The sequence below is a fragment of the Pezoporus flaviventris genome, unplaced genomic scaffold (genome assembly GCF_033815535.1).
Source record: "Pezoporus flaviventris isolate CSIRO_AGI_PZ_B2104156 unplaced genomic scaffold, CSIRO_AGI_Pfla_v1 ptg000007l, whole genome shotgun sequence".
NCBI classification, from domain to species: Eukaryota; Metazoa; Chordata; class Aves; order Psittaciformes; family Psittacidae; genus Pezoporus; species Pezoporus flaviventris.
The window spans coordinates 96,306,966-96,314,568 of NW_026892555.1; the positions used below are offsets into that span (position 1 = coordinate 96,306,966).

A 7,603-nucleotide genomic window follows, 5' to 3' on the forward strand; every position below is an offset into this window, starting at 1 on the left:
GTGCACATAAATCCTAAGTTCTTAAAACCTTTTTTTAAGTAGAAATGTTCCCTGGTATCCTTTTCCTTGTTGAATTCAAGTTTATGTACACTCTGTGGGTCACTCCACACCTCATCTTGGCTTGTCTCCTTCTGTTCTTCAGTGAACCCTAGCCATCGCGTGCCCAATTCCATCACCATCACTGTGTTTATTCAGTAGGTCCCAGTTCTCACTACCTGCACACAAGTGGGTTGTAATTTTTTTTTTCCTATCCAACTAATGCAGCCTTCTGTTGTCACTTCAGAAGTGTTTGAAGCCCAGCACCTGGCACAACCCCGTCTTCCCTCCCTCTCTGAGGAACAGGAGGCAGCAGGATCTGATCCCTCCAGGCAGCATCACCTACCATGGGCTGGTTTGCTGCAGCTGCATACCCAAGGCTCTTCAAGACCAGGTTGGATGTGTCTCTGAGCAACCTGATCTAGCTGAGAAGTGCATATTTTTGCCATACCTGTGGGATGAAAAGCTATGTTAACAGCTTGCTATGTGCTGCTCTCTTCCCCTGACCACAGTGAATCTGTGAGTCACTGTGTCTTGCCAGGGCACTGGGAAGGGGAGTGGAGCCAGACCTTCCTCCTGAATCACCACTGCTCTTCTCCTAAGTCAAACTCTCGCCAGAGTTGGCAGACAGTAACTATTGCAAAGCCATATAGGTTTAACAGGTGATGATAAAACGTCCATCCTTCTCTAGATTTGCTGTGGGACATGAGTAATGCAGAATTTTCTTCTCTGCCCCTTCCACATCTGCCACAAGAAGTCTTGAAAAAGCAAATCACGGGAACCATAAGGGAGAGAAACCCTGGTCAAGCACTCTCAAAAGGGCTGCATCCTCCTCCCTTCCACTTCTCTACAGGAGACCAACACCTCTTAATCCCTAAGAATGTTTGCCTGCCTTGCCTGTCAGATTTTGGCTGTTGTTGTTGCTCTTTTACAACAGTCAAGCTGTTCTCACCAAAGCACAACCTACCATTGCTATTGACCAACTGTCAACAGCAAAGCCCATAGGCAACAGCCTCCTCCTCATCATGCTGCCTTCAGACCAAGCGTGATGAGGAGGTGCTTTTTGGCAGGGAGTACAGCAGGAAGACAGAAAAGCTTTTTGTCTTTTCAGACCCACCACTATGGATATGTATGACCCTTTCAGGACACAAGTATTAAATGTGTCACTTACTGCCAATATAAAGGGTCCTTGAGAAGTTCTGTTTTAATTAAGTGGATGTGTTTGGTCCTTGGAGAGCTCAACATGTACTTGCGTGAATAAATGTTTTAATAATTCAACTTGGTTTCTCCTAATCTCATAGCTGCATCCCACAGGAAAGCTTTCTTTTCGTTGACACTGAATACAAAATGAAGAACGCTCCATTTAATTTCTTTATTTTTTACTTTCTGTCCTTGTATCGAAGTTTTCAGCCAGCCTCTGAGACCACAGGGCAGCCCCACTGCAGGACCAACACACACAGCAGCCTTGTGCCAACTCCACAGGATCCAGCCATCAGCTGGCATCCTCCTTGGTCCTAACTCCAGGGCCTGCCCAAGGAAGCAGTGCCACCTCTGAGCGCATCTCAGAGCAATAGCCGTGTGTCTTCCGGTATCCATCTGCTTCACTGACCATCACCTTTCCCTCACAGGGGGAAATTGCATTTCAGCTTGCCTGCATGAAACACATCTTCCCCCGCAGGTGGCTCCTCCTGTGAGTAATTCAAACCACTTTTCAGCACTTTTTGGATTTGCACTGTGCTTTAAATCTCTTCCTTTTTAAAATGCAGAAAGCAGCTAAGGAGCTGAAAGCAGGCCCCAGGTGGGCTGTGGGACAGAAAAGAAAAGAAACTCAACAGCCTAAAAGTTGTGATTTGCCAGAATAACTCATCTCTCGTGACAGAGTCTCTGCTTGGTGTGTGTTTAAGATGAACATACAGATCAGGCGTTTCTCCAGCTCACAGTACAATCTACGATTCCTGATGGGCCTGAGATGTGCATTGGATTTAGCACTGCAGTTTTATGATGCGGGTGTTACCCTGTAAGGTTGTGACCTGAAACAGCCTGTCTGCGCAAACGGTGTTTCATTGGTGAAATATGGAACACACACCCACTCCTACATGCCGTCGGTACCCACACACGTCATGCCACTCATGTTGTCGCGGTGCTTTTAGGGTCAAGAGAGGAGAAGAAATCTGGCACTAACAGATTGAATCTGGTGATTAAAGATTGGACACTGAGTCCTTACATGAGAGGGTCATTGGTCTACAAGGGGAAGAAGGGTGATAAAACAGCAGTTCATCAGGTTTAAATTGTCCTCTATAGCATGTGCCTAGGGCACCTTGCAGCTCAGTGGGACTGTAACAGCCACCCAACATCTATTACTGTCCTTGTAGCTTGAACCTGAAGTGTCCTGAAGTGCACAGGCCATGAAGCAGGGGCTCCTCATTTGCTTCATTACAAGGAAGGTAGCTCTGCTCATCTGCGTGCCCTCCGCAGGCCAGTGGGTGCAAACTGTTGCATGAAAGGGGTTAATTTTGGCTACAGCCTTAAGTAACTTTTATTTTAATTGACTGCACTTGACATCCCTGAGGCCAAGGCACTAACAGGCACAGTGGAAGTGCTAAGGAATAAGTCCCTGAGTAATTTGTGGTTTATCCCCAGCTTATATCATTTACCTCATTTTGGTACTGCCTGCAGCCTTCAGCTGCTCTTTGTTTGCTTAGAGTTAATAGATTTATGCCTCAGTGCCACGTCCCTCTCTCAGCTAAACTAACTCTGCGTAGGCACACAAAATAACTTCCCCGTGTCCTCTGCTGGTGGGTTAGAGCGGAGACAACCTGAGCACTCCGTAACTGGGATACGGCAGCTGCAGCAACCCCTGGTCACAGTGCTTTGGTGGGATGCAGCACATGCCGTGACACGAGTGACAACACAGAAGCAGTAGTACTGCTTTCAAAGAGCAAACACCAAAAATGCTGCCTATGCAGGAGAGAGCTGGGTTGCAGCTGAACTATACCTCAGCTACCTTGGGCTGCAACTACCCTGGAGCAACCCTGGAGCAGAGATGTGCAAACAGCCCCTGTGCTCTGGGCTCTGTCAGGGTTTGAGTGAAGGCAGGTTGTCGCTGTCAGTATGAACTGCATGCTTCATCACCCTGCACCCTCATCTGGAATCCAGGTCTTGGTATTAGTAGCACAAAATGCGTTGCTGTTTTTAGATCCCACCCATTGCTTGTTGTCTTTGTGCATGCCCCTAGTGCTGCAAAGGGCTGCAGAACACCACTGGGATCCCAAAGGGGCAGCTCCTGCCTGGTGGAAACTGCCATTACTCCCTTGATGTGAACCCTGAAGCCCACCAAGAGCTTGTGGTGCTCTCTGGCATCACAGAGGTGCTCTCTGGCATCACAGAGGTGCTCTCTGGCATCTCTAAAGGCTGTCAAGGACCACTTTCTGAATGACAAATATGATTAAGAACCAATTCATGATCCTCCTCTGGGTCATTGTGGAAGCATGTGGTATTTGGAAACCTGGAGAGCACAAAGGAGAAAATGCCTTCATTGCTTAGAGTTTCCTGATGTGATATTGAAGGCTCAGTGCTTGTAGCTCTTGTGTTACGACGTTTGCTTGGCGTTCTTGGAAGATATTTAGCTAATCAGTATAATTTAATACATTTGTATGTGTAAATATAGCTGCACAACTCCTACAATATGCTTTTGCTACAAAGCTGGCAGTTACCAACCCTCTTTCCATTTAAAACTGTGGTTTCTGGACTTTGCTAACTGCACGGATTTCAGTTTGCTGGGGAAATCTGCACTTTAAGAAAATGTGATTTTTTTTCATACTTCTTCAGGTCGTGAAGCAAAGTTTGAAAGTGTGTCTTGGCTGCACTATTGGAAAGCACAGCACCAGTGAGCATTCCTGGTGGGTTTTAAGCTAAGCTCAGGGCTTTGTGAGGGTTTACGTACAATTCTGAATGTGAGGGGCTATGAATAATAACAGTGGGATTGAGGCAACGGGTGTAAACAATGTGAGATCTTCCCACTGGGTTGAAATCAAACTTCTTCCAAGTCTTTTGTAAAATTTTGACACAGCTCAAAGAAATGTTTTCTGAGCAGCGCGTGGGCTGCAATATTGGGAACGGGTTCTTCCAGTGTTAACGAGCAAGCATCCTGCCTCAGAAATTATATCCAAGCATTTTCAGAGCAGGGTATCTTATAAATATATTCTTTATGTTCTGATATGTGAGGTGGGCCACTGGAGGATGCATCTGTTTTCCAGCAGAGATGATCCGAACAATATGGTTTGAAGAGAGGAGTTTGAGCTCAAAAATAAAGCCTCACTATGGAGTATCCTACAAAGCAAGAAAGCCAGACACTGATTCAGAGATATCTGGGACAAGACGCATGCAAACCACCCCAGATACTAATGACTTCACTGTAGTAGCATGACTATGAGTCAAAACTTACAAGCATCCTTCATGTTTCAGACCGGTTTTGTCCCCATAAAGACAACCTGACATGCAGGCATCGAGTGAAATTTGTCTAGGGCTATTAGCTGAATTTTTGCTTGCTGTTCACTATCCACTACTCAGGTATTTTGGAACAAATGTTTTAAAATATTTTCAATATCCCATCTTGAAATTGTCAATATGCAGTTCTTCATCGCTGCTTTCAAGAGCTGGGCTTGTTCAGCCTGGAGGAGGGCTCTGGGAAGTCCTTATAGCAGCCTTCCAGTACCTAAAGGGGCCTACAAGAAAGATGGGGCCAAACTTTTTAGCAGGGCCTGTTGCAACAGGACAAGGGGTAATTGTTTTAAACTAAAAGAGGGGAGAGTCAGACTAGATTTAACAAATAAACTTTTTATAATGAGGATGGTGAGATGCTGGCACAGGTTGGCCAGAGAGGTGGCAGATGTTCCATCCCGGGAAACATCCAAGGTCAGGTCGGACAGGGCTCTGAGCAACATGGTCTAGTTGAAGATGTCCTTGCTCATTGCAGGGGGGTTGGGCTAAATTCTATTCTATGATTCTGCGAAATCTATCAAGGCCCTGAAGCCGAGCTGCGGCACCAAGTTGATTTGAAGCCTGAATTTTGAAAATATAAAAATAGGCTTTTAGCAGCCTGCCTGACAGAGGCAGAGATGTTGTGTGGGCAAACTGTTCCAGAAGATGGCTGTGCAATGGTTATTAAGAGCTGCACTTCCATAATAACAGTACTGGGAGGTTTCCTTAGTAAAGAATGATAAGCAAGTTCCGACTTCTTCCTCACTGAGACCTGGAGGCAGCACTGTGTTTGGTTAGCTCTGGTGCATTATCCTCTAATAGCTAAGCAATATATTTCACTTGAAGGATGAATAATAGAATGTTTTCTCTCCCCACACCTCCCCACCACCACTTTACTTTCCGAATAGCATCTTCCATTGTTGGTTATTGTCATTATAAACTAATTTCCCCAACCACTGCTTTAACAATCATTTCCTGACTTCTAGGCATTAAGCAAAGATTGCCGCAGCATAAGTGGGTTAATTTAGAGACTGACTTTGAACAGCATAATTGATTTGAATTTTATTCTGTTTTCTCTAGCCACTTCTCTCACTAAAAATCACAACGTGGCAAGATCTGTGGGCACAGGCATGGGCTCAAGTCTTCTGTAGGCAAAGTCCTTGTGGATGGGAGCCCTCCCCTTTCTGTGTGTGTACCTTCAACCATGCACTATGCACATGGAGGTAATCCTTCCAGGGAGGGATCCCCACTGGGCTTTATGCCCCTTCCTTTCGCCACCCTTTGCAGGGCTTCTGGTGGCGCAGAAATCATGAACTGACTCACTTCTCAGCCATCACTGCAGGGGTTGGATATTACAACTGTTAGTGTTCATGATGGGAGGAAGGCCAGAGAGCTGAAAATAAACATGCTAGTATTTAACTGCTGATAAATACCACCATGTGTCTGTGTGACTTGCAAGCTGTGGGACCAAGGTGACAACTGACCCAGGGCAGCAGCCCACACAGCTCTGACATCCATCATGCTGCCTGAAGAGTTTTGTTCTCTGGCACTGTGACATTGGGCATGGGTACTGCTACACCTAGGAGGCTGCCTGCCTGCCTCTCTGTCCCCACAAGGAGCCTGCTTCAGGGATGCTCTGCAAAGGCTCGGCCCTAACATCACAGTGGCATTTCCAGACATTTAGCTGTGTTACTCCAGTACCCAGCACAGGAAATGTTGCATTTTGCCATGATTTTTAACTGGGTTTTGATTCCCGTTGTCTCCAAGACACAGGTGTGGAGCAGGGAATGCCTTTCAGACACTGCTGCAGGACCTGCGGGTGCCTCGTCCCATTAGGTTTCTGAAGCACATGCTCACCAGGAATCCCCGAAACAAGCTTCCTAGTTCACTCCCAAAGCTGTCTTTTTCTGCGTACATAGAATCATAGAATAGTTAGGGTTGGAAAGGACCTTAAGATCATCTAGTTCCAACCCCCATGCCATGGGCAGGGACACCTCACACTAAACCATGTCACCCAAGGCTCTGTCCAACCTGGCCTTGAACACCACCAGGGATGGAGCATTCACAACTTCCCTGGGCAACCCATTCCAGTGCCTCACCACCCTTACAGTAAAGAATTTCCTGCTTATACTCAATCTAAACTTCCCCTGTTTAAGTTTGAACCCGTTACCCCTTGCCCTATCACTATAGTCTGCTCTTGAGTTTTGTTAGCATATTCACTGTTGTTAAAGAACAAAAAGCTTTGGAATTTTAATTACAATGTGGAATACAGGCTGAGGTTACAAGAAAGCTGGAGAGGACTTTTGACAAGGGCGGGTAGGGGCAGGACAAGGGGAATGGCTTTAAACTGACAGAGGGGAGATTGAGATGAGATCTGAGGAAGAAGTTCTTCCCTGTGAGGGTGGTGAGGCCCTGGCACAGGTTGCCCAGAGAAGCTGTGGCTGCCCCATCCCTGGCAGTGTTCAAGGCCAGGTTGGACAGGCCTTTGAACAACCTGATGTAGTGGAAGGTGCTCCTGCCCATGGCAGGGGGCTGGAACTGGATGAGCTTTAAGGTCCCTTCCAACCCAAACCAGTCTGGGATTTTTCGAAAAATAATGAAAATACCAGCTGAGCAGCATGGCTGCAGCCCATCCTCCTACATAGCTCTGAGCTCCTAGTGCCATTTCAGCTCCTCTCAGCTGACTGCAAAGGTTTGCAAAGGTGCTCAGCATGTGCCCTTCCTGCTGTGAGAAGGGGTTGTCTGGGACATTCGGGCACTAGTTACCTCAAACACAGACCTGCTCAGTGCTAGTTAGGGTCCTAGCATGAGACACTCAGGCTCATAAATATTAGCTGGCATGACTTTCACACAATGGACCTTTTGAATTCCCACCAAGCCCAACGCTGCCATCCCACTAATTTCAGCAAAGCCAGGATGTCCCTGCCATGTCTTTGGATAGTTAAACACCAGCACTTGCAGTCTGACAAGCTTTGCACCCACCACAAGAAGCTGACAGCTTGCAAGAGATTCTGTCCCAGCCTTGGTCCTGGTCCTGGCAGCATTCACATTGCAGCTCTGGGTGCTGCTTGTACAACAAAGTGCAGTG

General features: G+C 46.8%; 1 long non-coding RNA gene across 1 annotated transcript; it reads right to left on the reverse strand.

Annotated features, from left to right (window-relative positions):
- Positions 1-1,398: 1,398 nt before the first annotated feature.
- LOC133266439 (uncharacterized) lies at positions 1,399-3,692 on the reverse strand. Its single transcript, XR_009742411.1, has 3 exons — positions 3,421-3,692; positions 2,691-3,387; positions 1,399-1,839 (listed from the first exon to the last, which is right to left on the reverse strand). It is a non-coding gene; the product is annotated as an uncharacterized LOC133266439 (long non-coding RNA).
- Between the last annotated feature and the right edge of the window lie 3,911 nt (positions 3,693-7,603).